At 36.4% G+C, this 13,480-nt stretch overlaps 1 pseudogene; it reads left to right on the forward strand.

Annotated features, from left to right (window-relative positions):
* The first annotated feature begins 7,567 nt into the window (after positions 1–7,567).
* Positions 7,568–7,975, forward strand: LOC147937514 (uncharacterized; annotated as a pseudogene).
* The last annotated feature ends 5,505 nt before the right edge of the window (positions 7,976–13,480 follow it).

The following is a 13,480-nucleotide window of genomic DNA, read 5'->3' on the forward strand; positions in this document are numbered from 1 at the left end:
AGAAAAAGGTCGAAAAGCTGTGAAAGGGGTTATGAGTAGAGTTCTGAAGCTAAAGATGAATGATTGGGGACCTTTTTTTGGAGCAAGTCCTTGTGCTCATACTCATTAGTTCACAAGAATCTGGTCAAGCTAGTGACATGAAACAAGCGCTTTGTGGAAGGCAAACCATCAGGTATTTCTCTCTTTTACTATTTATTTTTCTTTTAAATTTCTTTTGAGTCTGTTTGACCTCTTTTCTTGGATTTGTTTTCACACCGAGACGGTGTGAAGCGAGTCTGGAGGAGGGTGTCATATGTCTACTGATCTTGTTTGCTTTGGTTGTTTTCTTTTGTTGCTTTCTTTTGAGTCAGTTAGTTTGTTTCTTAGGGAATTTCACCATGCTTGATTCATTGCCTTGGGACCATTTAGCATTGTTTAAGGATGACTTGGAAGTTTAGAAAAAAAAAAACATGACTTGATCACTTCAATAATTCCTGTCGCTTTAAAATTTGGATGATTTGAGCTTGGCCTTGCTTATTTGGACTTAATATGGACTTATTATATCTCACCTAGGGGGTTGAGAATCGTGTAATGGATCATACATTCAGAGTTTAGTTTACACCATTTTTACCACTCTTTGTAAACTCTGAATGGTTAGACTCATTTTTAGTCTAGTACCACACCTTTACCCCTATCCTTGCCTCAGACCACTCGCATTCTTTGGTCATCATCATCATGTGCATTCATGTGCAAAAACTACGGAGTATACAGACCGACATAGCTTTCCTCTAGTTAGGATTGTCATTGTAGTTTGTTTGGGTGATTGATATTGATTTTTTTTTTGTGGTTGTGTGGTTATGTTCATAAGCATGTGTTGAGTTTCCATGATTTAGTGCTTTTGATGTAATTTTGTGAGACGAGAACCGGTTCCACTCCCCCATATAAAAAAAGAAAAACAAAAACAAAAAGAAAAAAAGAACTGAGAAAAAAAAAATGAATAAAATGGGAAAAGAGTAAAAAATGGAACCGGAAAAGTCAGAGTACTCTTATTTATTTATCAAAAGCATCTAGAACAATGATGATTTGTTTGGGGTTTTACGTTGGTTGGTTTGATCCGAGTAGAGGGAAGCTGTGTACCTCCCAATTGGTCTGTGTCTCACTGTGATTTTGCATAATGACATGCATCCGTTCTCGTTGTTGGATACCTTTAAACACTTGAGCCACCCATAAATTGCCTCATAACCTAGACCAGAGCGTGTTCGATATCCCCTTTGTGAGAGTGCACGCATTTACTAATGAATGTTAAAAGGTCAAGTTATCTGACTCTAAACTCTTTGTGTACTTGGGATTTAATGAAGTTGCTATGGTCATGGCGATGTAGGCAATTGTTTGAGAGCATGATCCCAGAAGTGGTTTGCAGGCAATTGTTTGAGAGCATGATCCCAGAAGAATATGTGAGTTCTCGCGTTTTTAAACCTCTTTCCTTGACAAAGGTATTTGCTTTGCTTGAGGACAAGCAAAGATCTAAGCCGGGGGGAGTTGATGTATTTTGTTTTTGATGTCTTTTGTCCTTCATTTAATATTCGTTTTGAGTCATTTGTCGCATCTTTATCCGTCTTTTGTGTCTTTTTGGTCTTTTCTTGAGTTGTGATTAGGTGTGAAGACAATGTGCTAGATTTGGAGTCTTCTGGTTGGATTCGAGTTTAACTTGAATAAAGAAGCAGGAAGTGACTTTTTGTACATCTCCAAGTTGAATTGAATCATGAAGTCTGGACAAGTCTGAAGAAGTCTAGTGAAGTCTGTAGACAAGTCTGGATAAGTCTGTAGAGGTCTGGTGAAGTCTGTAGACAAATCTTGAGAAGTCTGGTGAAGTCTGTAGACAAGCCTGGTGAAGTCTGTAGACAAGTCTGGTGAAGTCTGTAGACAAATCTGGTGAAGTCTGGTGAAATTTATGCACAAGTCTACTGAAGTCTGGACAAGTGTGGTGAAGTCTATTTTGACTACAACCAGACACTTATTTCCTTTTTCTATTCTCATTTTTTATTTTATATATTTTATTTTAATAAGGGTATAAATATCCCCAAAACCTAATGAGCAACACATGCTATGATATATGCTATTTTCTAAGTTTTTCTGCACCTGGAGACTTTTGTAAGCTATTTCTGGAGATTAGAGATTCATCCTCTTTGACAATTTGGAGAAGATTTCTAAACTCTTTCCTCATTTTATTTAATCATTTTAATTATGTCTTCTTCCTCTCTTTGTGTTGTTGCTTTCAATATGTGTGAGTACTCACCTAATATGGTTTTAGGGTTCTAAGTAGGGGATCAAATGATTTAATGGTTTAATTGTTGCTTGGGATCTTTATTTTATTTGTGGTTCTTTGATTCATATGCTCTTAATGCTAGAATAGGACTGATCACCTTGTTCTAGATTCTAGGTCTTTCCATGCATCACAAGTGTACGATAGAATGCCTGAACCAATATGAATTGAGCAATATTTCTCTAACCTGTGAAAGTTGATGTTAGGGGATATTGTGAACTTAGTGAACTTGTTTGATAATGCAAATTTGATTAGGAGATTACAAATGAAAGTTTAGTAATTGAGTAGTCAACTTTAGTGATTAATACCTTGAAAGAGGGTTAGTCAAATCTTGTGTTCATGTTCTAGAACGATTCTTAACTATTGAATTCCTTGTTTCTTTTCCCCATTGGTCATTGATCACTGAAATGCCTTATAGCCCAATGTTTTAATCCCATAAGTTAAATCGTTTTATTTATTGCATTTTTATTTACAATTTCTGAAACCAAACAAACAAACTTTCGTTCGCTTTAGCTATTTACAAGTCTCACAAATCTTTAGTGTACCATTGGTCCTTGTGGATTTGACCCCGCATATACTGCCTTGCGGTTAAGTGTATCGGGTAAATACTCGAGCAATCAATCTTAAACCAATAATTCTGAAACAAACAGCATGAATCAAATAACCAACAACCTAGGCAACATTCTAATGACTCATCTCTAGCAACCTAACAGAAGCAAACAACAACCAAACGGGCCACTAGAACATCCTCCTCTTCATTGCGTTGATTCCACGATCACATCTTGCCTTTACCTGCATCACAAACAACAACTGAAACGCATATTATCACAAATACTCAATGAGGCAATCCTCCCATCTATTGGGGTATACACACAAGCAATTGAGATCTCCAATCAAACACATAGCAAATAATACAATCAAACCAGGAAAAACAAGTATCAGTCACTGCTGAAGGTTGGTGTCGATCGTCACTGACACTTGGCGAAGGTTAGAGTCAACCAACACACTCGCTATGTCGATCGACGCAACCACCTGGTGTCACCCGATGCCTACTCGACATTTCCCAAAAAACCCTAGTTTGTGTCGACCGACACCTCCACATGGTGTTGATTGACGCTCATTAGGTTTCTTGCGCCATCCTCGCATTAGTTTCGATCAACACACTCCTTCTTTCCCAAATGCACCAAGCACAATCCAGGATCCCATAGGAGTCTCACAAAGTCTCAGGAACCACGAAAACACCCAAACAAACAAAGGAATCAACAACATAACATATAAACACAAAAATCAGAAAATCTCAAGCTTAGATAAGCCATGGTCATGCACTCACCTTTCCAACAAAATATTCTGACCAAACAATGATGAAAATCACACCACAACATGCAAGGAGTGCATCAGTCGATGCAAAAAGTGCATCGGTCGATGCAAAGAGTGAATCCGTCTACGCAAGGGCATTGACGACGCATGTGTTCAGAGTTGCCTGGTTTGCTTGTTTTTGTGTATTGCTTGTGTTTGTTTTTTTGTTTCTGTGTATAGTCTAGTAGATGGAAGGATCGTCTCATTGAGTGTTTATGATAATATTCACTTATCTCAATTGTTGTTTGTGGTACAGGTACAAAGTGTGATCGTGGAATCAAGGCAATGAAAAGGAGGATGTTCTAGAGGCTCGGTTGTTTGTTCTATGCTGTTGTTAAGTTGCTAAAATGGAACAATATGGTCTACAATGGTTATTTAGGTTGTTGGTTCATTGTTCTATGACTTTGTTTATGTTATTGGTATTATTGTATAGATGTTATCGTGTTATTTATTTATTCGTTATTGGATTAATGGTGTAGATTTTTGTTATCCGTTGTTGTTTAATTAGTGTTGGGTTGTTAATGAGTATAAGATCACTAGTTAACTATTATAATTAAAATAAAATAAAAAGGTTTGGGTTGTTTCATTACTACAAACCCCTGTTTTAGAAATCGCTAGGCGCTAGTCGGGCGGACGGGGTGGGCCTAGCACCTAGCAAGAAAATCGGAGATTAAACGGGGATTAATCGGGGACTAGGTTTTAGGGTTATTCTATTAAATTAATAATAAAATAAGATATATAGTACTAAATATATGTATAATTTTGTTTATGTGAAAAGGAAAATATCAAATAAAATATAAAACTATATTATTGTCTTTAAAATGATGGTAAACACATAAAAACGTAATTTAAAAAAAAATATATATGATTTTAGTTAATAGTTTGTACATTAGTTATTGTAAAACATCATAAATTCGTAATTTCAATGTCTAAATAACAAAAAAAATATATATTTGATTTATATATGGCTACAAAAATAATTGGTATATACAAAATTAAGCGGGAAGTAATCGGATTGGATGGTATAATCGAATAATCGATGCTAAGCGGGGATTAGTTATTAATCGAGGCGGAGAGGGTGGACCTAGCGATTTTGCGGAGCGTAATTGGTACTAGGCGAGGATTTTTAAAACAGGGCTACAAACCAATATTATTAACACCCAAGATATTTTAGTGCACACAAACGAAGTGTGTCAGCATCACACACACGTATACGCAGATAATAAGGTCGAAGAAAATAAGTAAAACATAAATTCAAAGTTTTGTTGAATATATATACGGGAAAATGTGACAAAAATCATGAACTTACCAAAAATATTGAAAGAAAAACATAAGTTTTGCTCGTAATAGATTAAATACTTAAGTTTAGTTGACTTTCCAATTAAATAGTTAATTTTCATTGACATTACCCAAAAAAAACACCACATCTTTAATTCAACTGACAGGTATGAGAGAAAACAACAAGTTACTTAACCACTGGACTAGATTACTTAATTGATGTTGTCACACAAACAAATATACTTGTTACAAAGCAAACAACGAATTACCAAAACGTCATTTCTCCAAACGCATCAGATCCATCTGCGGCAACTTATCTAAGAACTTCTCCATGTTTTATTTTTTTAATAACATATACCATTTTCTATAAAGCCAGATGAAATACACAGTGCCTTCTGAAAAGAGTAACAACTGCAGGAACTGTAAAATAATAGAGCACATGATAAGCACATAACAGGCACGTGTGAGGAGCTAAAGAAATAGATAGTAGTATAAATAGCGAGTAGAGTCTATTGTAAAGACTCATCCTGCGTGATCACTGAAGTGAGAGTTTGTTAGAGAGCCTGCATGCTCTGTTCATGGTGATAGGAGAGGAGCATTGTAACTCCTATCTTGTCAGTTAGAGTTCATCGTTTGTACTTGGGATTGAGAAGAGATAAGAGAGAAGAGATCATCACCTTCATTCTTATCAAATGGTGCGGTGAAACTGTGATCGAAGGGTCAACGCGAGAGAAGGATTAGGGTTCGACGAATTGGGGATTATACAATTTGGGGATTTTGATCGCAATGTGTCTTGAGGGATTTCCCATCTTCGATGGTGTGGCTGGTGAATTGCGACCATGGCTTTCATGGTTAGAGGAGTTCTTTATCCAAGAGGATTTCACGGCAGATGAGAAGCTGAATCTTGCGCAAAGTCTTCTCGAAGGTGAAGCTCTCTTGTGGTTTCAATGGCGAACAAGAGGATGTGGATATTTTGACAGTTGGGGAATGATGGAGTTAGCTTTGTTGTTGCGATTTGGTGACACCGCTGAAAGAATCAGACTCATTCAGGAGCATAGAGAAGAAAAATCGATTGAAGTCTCGGAGAAGAAGAAAGAAAAGCATCGCGACGGGGATTTGTTTTTTGAAAGGCAATCGTTGGACGTGGAACACATTGCAACTGCAAACAAGATTCTTTCATCAACGTAGGTAAATATTTATGGTTCAGGGCTCAACATATCAATGGAACATCAGAAAGATAATTCACTTTTGAGCAAGAACGAATCAACGTTAATGATGGGATATGGAGATGGTTTGGTCAAGCCAGTCGAAATACCTATTTTCAATGGAGTTTATCCGTGTATTTGGATTTCGAAAGTTGAAAGATTCTTTCGTTTTTCTCAAAATAATGATGTGGAGAAGCTAAGTTTGGTGTTGTCGCACTTGGAAAGAGATGCTTTGAGTTGGTTCAGGCATATGTATCCTTCACAAATTGGAAGGATTTCAAGTCACGATTGTATGTTTGGTTTGGAAACGTCAAGCCGTCAAGCCCATCAATACAAACTTCTGATAATGAAGTGATTTTAGTAAAAGATTCAATGCAAGAATCAAATTCAGCTGAGGAGGAGCATGAGTTGATTGAGAAAGATTTTGGTCAGCAAAAAAGCTTTGATTTTTAAAGATGAATCAAAGAACGTTCTTGAGGATTTAACATTGGAAGTTCTAGAGTACAATCGACTCTTGTCACCTACTGAGGCCAGTGTTGCTTGGATGGTTCAGAAAGAGGAACAGTTACATGGTGAAGAAATTGATGTGAGGCCATCCTTAATGGGATAACTTTCCCCATGTTCTAAGCCCAATAAATAATAAAAATAAGTAACAGTGGGCTTAGATCAATATTTTTGATCTTGGTTCAGAACTGATCCAAAGGGTGTTCTAATATTTTTCCTCTCCTCTGATTGGTCGAAAAAAGTAGCATTCACCTTCTTCTTCGATATCGCGACTTCGTTTCCTTCATCCTCGCCGTATTAACACAAAAATCTTCCGATTAAAACACCCAAATCGATTCCACGCGAAGCCACGGGTCGAGGAGTATCGGCTCGAGACCGGACGATTGGTCGGATTCCCGCCGTGGTTTTCCCGCAGTCGGATTCCCGCTTCAGATCCGAGCTGGTCAGGGCTCTTCGTCGCTTGTTGAATCGGGTCGAGTACTTCCCCTCAGGGTATTATTCTTAAGATTTCAGTTTCAATCGTTGGATTTAGTAAAATGCGGATATTGTGAATGAGTTTTGAGTTTAGTGATGGGTTTTGGTGTTTATTGTTAGATTCATAGAGAGGAAGAAACTGGAAAGATACTTAATTTGGTATTCGTGTGGGCTGATGATGGGGAGAAGTTGAAGGTTGATGTTCTTTTTTCGAATGATGTAAAATTTTGCATTGTCTTTGTTTTTGCTTGCTAGTGTTCATGAGTAAGTTGGTGATTCGAAGAAGTTCAATATTGCTGTTTGAAACGGTGTCTGATTTTGTTTAGATTTCGTGAGTAAAGGAATTGACTTTTTGTGAATGGTTAGCTTAGTTCTTGTTCTATTTATTTCACAATGAAGGGTCCTTTTTCAAGTAACTTGTTCCACAGAAATGTGAGATCACTCGCAACAGACCTTTATCTTATGTTCCATTCGTATGTTTCTGAAACCATTGGACTATGTCTAAACGCAGGAATTTTAAAGAGCAAGTGTGCTTGTGATTCAAACCCCGTGTGCCATAGTGTAGAGAGCCCATCCCACTCATTTAGAAGCTACTCTGTTTCTAGCTCAGACAACAAAGGTAGATGCTCTGTGATTGTCAGCTGCCTCACAAGGAAGGTAACCCTCAAAGGTAAACACTCTCCCTGCATCATCCTCAAAGGTAAACACTCTCCCTGCATCATCCTCAAAGGTAACCCCACAACCCAATTTCCAAGCAGGTGAAGGAGCCTCACCACGCTTAGTACGAAGCCGTGCTGTGAGAAGAGACCTTGTCAGAGACTGGAACTTCAACGAAAACGAGACAGAGCTTTAAATTCAGACCTGACTCTTCTTTTATTAGGATTAGTTGTATTAGTTTGTTCATCAACTAAGCTTTTTTGTTTTTGTATTAAATCTTAAACATGTTCTTAAACAGTATATTTTTATTCTAAGAACACCAAAATTAGTTCCCCCATTTTTTTTACCTATGATCTTAACAACTGATTTTACATTATTTTCACTATATATTTAATCTAAGAACACAAAAAAATGTTCTCCCATTAAGGATGCCCTGAGGCAATTGATGCAGAAAGAAGAATCTGTTTGTGTGAAGAAATTGTGTCATCAACAAGCTTCAGACTTGGTAATAGCTACCAACGGATTTCAGGATAACATCAAGATGGTTTCGATAAAAGGTGATGGTGAGATGTTTCAGAATTTGAGTAGTACCACAACATTTGTTCTCTATACCAAATGTCCAGGCCATTGTCTCCACAGAAAGAAAGTTTGAAAACAAAGAAGAGAAGGAGACATTTGAAATAATGGATGTTCAAATACAAGCCAAAGAAGGTACGACTTAAGAGACGACACAAACATGATTACTCACACACTTGGAGCAGAACAGTGAGTTGGAAGAGATACAATAATCTGCAACAATTGCATCCTATGAGATTACTTTATTTGCGATTTCAAGACAGTTTGGTGGACTCTCATCAAACGATGAATGAACATGACAAAGGGAATTGGCCTGTATGTGTTAACAAGAGTGGCATCGAGTATATGATTGTTGGGTTTCTGGTTGAGTTTCATTGTAGTGATGTTACACATGGCTCCTGGTCTACTGCAACTGTAGACAAGATCGGCTACTTTTCAGTATGGCATTGCTGGAGAAAGAAGAAACTGCAGAAGACATTCTCAGAACCTGCAACTACACTATGGTGTGGAGAATTAATGTGTGTGCAGCAGCTCTACCATGAAAACATCGATTGTCTTTTTTGGTTTCCATCTTCACTACTTTGGCTACATCACAGCTTGAGGACAAGCTGTTTTGAAAGGGGGGAGTATTGATAAGCACATAAGAGGCACGTGTGAGGAGCTAAAGAAATAGATAGTAGTATAAATAGCGAGTAGAGTCTATTGTAAAGACTCATCCTTCGTGATCACTTAAGTGAGAGTTTGTTAGAGAGCCTGCGTGCTCTGTTCATGGTGATAGGAGAGGAGCATTGTAACTCCTATCTTGTCAGTTAGAGTTCATCGTTTGTACTTGGGATTGAGAAGAGATAAGAGAGAAGAGATCACACCTTCAAACTTATCAGCACATTACAAGGCAAGGAAGAAATGAGGAAATGAATAAACTATGGATGGAAGACCTCAAACCACAACGCAAGGACATTAGTATTCAAATTCTGAGAAGAAATCCTTTGTTCCCGAGCTATAGGATCCAAGCAATGCTCTTCCAAGTCCAGCTACCATAGTTAACATCAGTAGCTGGATGTTAACTCTTACATGTTTCCTTCTTCTTCTTCCTTGTTGTGCTCTCTCGCTTCACTTTCAATTTCTTTTTCTTCTTCATCTTTTTCTTTCTTTCGTCTTTAGATCCCGGTGAAGTGGGAACAGAGACCATCACGATTCTTTCTTCAAGATTCACTGGAAGAGCTGAATCCCAATCTCCCAGAATCTTTGAACTCTCTGTAATTTAATACAAACAAATCAGAAATCAATTTAACCTTCTTCACTCGCCTTAGCATCCCCTTTGGAACTGGGAGACTGGATTCTCCGATTGGAGAAAGTTTTTTTGTCGCTGATCATATTATCAAGTAATCGTTATCTCAAAATTTTGTGCAATATCATTTAATTAAGGGACAATTTGAAAACTATACTATATTTGAAAAGAAATTTGAAAATTACACATTTTGGAATGAAAATGGATAAAAATAACCTTATTATTAAATAATTTTAACAATTAAATAAAAACAATAAAAACTTAACTTATATTTAAAAATAAATTAACTTTAAAAATAAATTACTTTTTAAAATTCTTAAATTCAGAATTAATTATTTAATAATTTAAAATTATAAGGAAAATTATTTATTGTATTTTAAATAATGATTACATGAATAAATTTTTGATCTTAAAATTTTGGTTAAAGAAAAGGAATTTAAATATTTTTGTTGATATTATTTAGATTTAATTTTCTTTAAAAATAAATAATTCAAGATTATACAATTTATAATATATATATATATATATATATATCAATGTTTTAGACTTATTTTAATTAAGGTTGATTTATTTATAATGTCGATTTTTTGAATAATCGTTTTGTTTTTTTACTTCTGTTGACTTAATTATCTGTGTCATTGACTTATATTAGAACAGTTGACTTATGTTATGGCTAGTGGATTTATAACATAATCGATTTTTTTAACTGTTGACTTATTTTTTTTGTTCATCGATTTATATTTGTTTCTCTTGATTTGTTTATCTATTGTTGACTTATTATATTCTACATTGATTTATTAATAAGGGCGATATTTTGAATGGTTGACTTAAGTTTAATTTTTGTCGACTTATTTATTTTTCCATCGATTTATTATAAAATTGTCGATTTTTTTTGTTTGATTGTTTTTTTACAAAGTCGACTTTTGATGATGTTGACTTATTTGTTTTGTTTGTTGATTTATAATTTTTTCCCGTTGATTTGTTTGGTATTAGTAGGCTTATTTTATTTTAAGTTGACTTATTAATATGATTGACTTTTTTAACTGTCGACTTATATTTTATTCCTGCTGATTTATGTTTTTTTCTTTGTTGACTTATATTAAAAAGTCGATTTATTTTTTTATTAATTGATTTGTTACATAGTCGATTTTTTTGAACTGTTGATTTATTTTCTAAAATATCACAATTTATTATTATTTTATTAAAGTTAACAATTTTCAAAATAAATTAAAATATATTATTATTTTTCAAAACTTTTTTATTAAATGAAAAATAATATTATCTATTGATTAATTTTCTTTAATTTTTTTTATTGATTAATTTTTTCCATAATAAACTACTTTTCTTATGAATATAGAGTTTAGGGATAAAGCTCTTGTGTATTCTTATTAATTAATCCCGAGGTTACACACATATATATAGTAGAGTACAAAGGCCTAAGCTTAAACCGATATAAGTAAGGAGTTGCCGAGAAGGCTTCGGCTCATGGGCCGAAGGTGTGCGGACCGAGTATGGCCGAGAGGCTGAGTCTCCATGGATAGTATATGGGCCGGTCTATTGAGTCCACTAAGTGTTTCACAACACTCCCCCTTGGACGAGATGACCGTGCCTATGCTGGAATGGGATCTATGCAATGTGCTTGGGGGTGCTGCCTCATTAAAACCTTACCAGGAAAACCCATTGGGCAAAACCTTGGTGAAGGAAAAAGAGTACAGCACACATTGCTCCCCCTGTTCCAAACATCACTCCAAGTCCTTAAGTCTCCGCATTCCAATCTGATGCGTGAGCTTCTTGAATGTTGTTGTCGGTAGCGATTTGGTGAAGAGATTGGCTGAGTTGTCGCATGACTGCACTTGCAACACTTGAACTTCTCTGGCCTTTTGTAGTTCATGTGTGAAGAAGAATTTGGGCAGTATGTGCTTCGTCCGATCTCCCTTGATGTAACCTTCTTTGAGCTGTGCGATGCAGGCTGTATTGTCCTCATAAATTATGGTTGCTTCTTTGATGTCTTCCAATCCACTGTCTGTCTGAATATGCTGAATCACGGACCGCAACCAGACACACTCACGGCTGGCTTCATGTATTGCTAGTATCTCTGCGTGATTTGATGATGTGGCTACAAGGGTTTGTTTCATAGAACGCCAAGAGATTGCTGTACCACCGTGTGTAAACACATAACCTGTTTGTGACTTGTCATTGTGTGGATCGGATAGATAACCTGCATCAGCAAAACCAACTAAACCATCTTTGTTATAGTTAGTGTAATGTAGACCAAAATCTGTCGTTCCCTGTAGGTAACGCAGAACATGTTTAATACCATTCCAGTGCCTTATGGTTGGACAAGAACTATATCTTGCTAGGAGGTTCACGGCAAAGCATATGTCTGGTCCAGTGTGGCTAGCCAAGAACATTAACGCTCCTATAGCAATGAGGTAAGGCATTTCTGGTCCGAGAACTTCTTCATCGGCCTTCTTAGGAGCAAATGGATCTTTATCTACATATGTACTTCTCACAACCATGGGGCTAGTCAATGGGTGAGCTTGCTCCATATTAAACCTCTTGAGTACCTTTTCTGTATATGCCCTTTGATGCACAAGGATACCATTGTTTTTGTACTCAAGCTGCAATTCCAAACAGAATTTTGTCTTGCCTAGGTCTTTCATCTCAAATTCTTTCTTGAGGTATTCTACAGTTTGGGCGATCACAGAGGTTCCAAGGATGTTCAAATCATCCACATAGACTGCTATTATCACAAATCCTTTGTTTGCAAACTTCTTTATAAATATACATGGACTGATCGGGTCATTCTTATAGCCTTTCTTTGCCAAATATTCGCTTAGTCTGTTATACCACATTCGACCACTCTGTTTCAGTCCATAAAGCGATTTGTCTAGCCTTATGCAGTACTGTTCTCGAGAACCACTCTTATCTTTGAGTTCTATTCCCTCTGGTAATCTCATATAGATTTCATTATCCAGTGGACCATATAAGTATGCAGTTACAACATCCATTAACCGCAAATCCAGTTTTTCTCTTACAGCCAGACTTATTAGATATCTAAAAGTCGTTGCATCCATCACAGGGGAGTATGTCTCCTCATAGTCTATTCCTGGTCTTTGAGAGAATCCTTGTGCTACAAGCCGTACTTTATATCTCACAATTTCATTGTTCTCATTTCTCTTCCTTACAAAGACCCACTTATGTCCAACTGGTTTAATTTCAGGTGTTGTCCTTAAGATCAGACCAAACACACTTCTCTTCTTCAAAGAGTTTAACTCCACATCAATAGCTTCTTTCCATCTAAGTCAATCTTTGCTTTGAGTGCACTCTAATATAGATGTGGGTTCTAGATCCTTATTTATCTCAAGTGCTACCTTGTATGCAAATATATCATCAATGTCGACATCTTTTCTGTTCCATTTAATTCCAGACATGATATAGTTTATTGAAATCTCATTATTATCAATATTTTCAGGACCTAGAGGTTCAGCGTCCTGAACCCCATCCGGCTCCTTATCATTTGCCGCGGCCATGTCTGTACTTTCTGTAATTCCCTGAACCTCGGTCTGTTTTGCACCTTTCGACTTTCGAGGATTTTTATCTTTGGAACCTAATGGTCTACCTCGTTTCAAACGGGTTTTAGACTCTGTAGCAACTTGAATATTGTGTTCCTTCTGAACATCAATTCGTACTGGTGCATTGCAAGCTGGTATGTACGATTTTGTTACTCTCTTTGGGTCAGCAAAGGAATCTGGCAATTGATTAGCTAGCTGCTGTAAATGTATAATCTTTTGAACCTCTGCATCACATGCCAGAGTTCGAGGATCTTGCCAATTTAAG

The sequence above is a fragment of the Camelina sativa genome, chromosome 9 (assembly GCF_030686135.1).
Source record: "Camelina sativa cultivar CO46 ecotype springtype chromosome 9, ASM3068613v1".
Lineage (NCBI taxonomy): Eukaryota > Viridiplantae > Streptophyta > Magnoliopsida > Brassicales > Brassicaceae > Camelina > Camelina sativa.